Below are 1,715 nucleotides of genomic sequence, written 5' to 3'. Positions count from 1 at the left end.
CCAAAGAATTGCATTCAGAGATTCCTTTATTCTCATCAGAGATATATGAACTGGATGCCTTTTCCTCCTGCCAAACTCTGCTGTTTTCTTTGTTTCAGCCCAGTCAAAAGCCCACCTTGTTTAATGGGCCTATACAAATATAGTAGTTATATCAGACTTAGGTTTACACAATTGCTTTTTATGTAAATCTGTTTTATAGATGTTTTCAATTTGTTAAAATAACTAAAGCAATGTTTTTATTGAATTTGCCTATTAAAATTATTTTTAGCAAGAGTAAGTTAACAAGAAGCTTATCTTGTCAACAGTATGATAAATTCCTTTAGTTTATTTGAAATCAATTTTAACAATTCTAAGAACTTCCTCTCATTTAAAATAGTTTATTATTTAAAATGAGTGTTTAGTTTCAGAAATGCATGTGCCAAGTGCTGAATTCACAGGAAACAAAATATATCCTGTGGTGTCAAAGATCATATCATCTCCTGTTTAAGCATTTAAACTTGCAGAGAGATAATTTTAAAAATACATAAAAATTCATCAAAGCATTGAGTGGTGTGATATGAAACTACAAAAAGGAAGGATGCCATCTGCCAAAAGCAAACAAGCAAGCAAACACATAGTAAGAAAAAACAAGCAAAAATCAGAGAAGTTTTCAGAACAGAGGTGAAGTCTAAGATCTAAAAAATACCGTAATGGTGGACACATGACTCTATGCATTTGCCAAAAACCATAAAACTGTAAAGCACAAAGAGTGATCTTACTACAAGCAATTAAAAAAAAAAATTAGAAGATTAGGCACATTAAGATAGAATGTAGAATGTGATGAAACAAACTAACTGCATTACGAATGTATAAAACCCTACCTCACTCATCTTGGGGGAAAAGCATACGGACCTAAGGAACTTTGGAAATGAGTGGAGTTTAAGGCTAAAGGCAAAGGAAAACAGTAGATAAGCACTGCTCTCTAGTTGTTTCTCACAGTGGTGAGGGTTAACTATTCTGAAAATGTCTACATGTATTCACCGCTTAAAACATTAAGTAAATGAATGGTTGATGGGGAGAGTTTTCTCACTGTTGGAGTTAGAGGTCACATAAGCAAAGAAGGGGAGGAGGCTAGAATAATCCATGTGGTGATGGATTAGGGTTAGCTATATCAGAATGAACTCATGTTTACCTGAATGTGATGCTTGCATATGTAAATATTAATAAATATCTGTGTATACTTCATTAACATATGTGGTAGGTAGAATAATGACCCCCTAAAGAAGTATAAATCTGAATTGCCAGAACCTGTTACATTACATAGTAAAGGGGGATTAAAGTGGCTGATGTAATTAAGATTAGTAATCAGTTGACCTTGAAATGGGGAGATTATTCTGGATTTTCTCAGGGGGAGGGGCAATGTAATCCCAAGGAGCCTTAAAAGTGCAAGAAGAAACAGGAGAGTCAGGGTCAGGATGATGCGATGTAGGGAAGATTGACTGACCATTGATGGCTGTGAAGAGGTAAGAGAACCATGAGCCAAGGAATGAAGAAAGCCTCTAGAAGCTAGAAAAAGGTGAAAAAAATTACTTACCCTATACAGCCTCTAGAAAGGTACACCTTGAAACCTATTTCAGACTTTTGACCTCTAGAACAGTAAGAGAATAAGTTCAGCTGTTTAAATCCACTAAGTTCATGGTGATGCATTATGGCAGCAATAGGAAATTAATACAGTA

The sequence above is a fragment of the Galeopterus variegatus genome, unplaced genomic scaffold (assembly GCF_000696425.1).
Source record: "Galeopterus variegatus unplaced genomic scaffold, G_variegatus-3.0.2 Scaffold3558, whole genome shotgun sequence".
Lineage (NCBI taxonomy): Eukaryota > Metazoa > Chordata > Mammalia > Dermoptera > Cynocephalidae > Galeopterus > Galeopterus variegatus.
The sequence above is the reverse complement of the archived record's forward strand: the minus strand, read 5'-3'. Positions refer to the sequence as shown.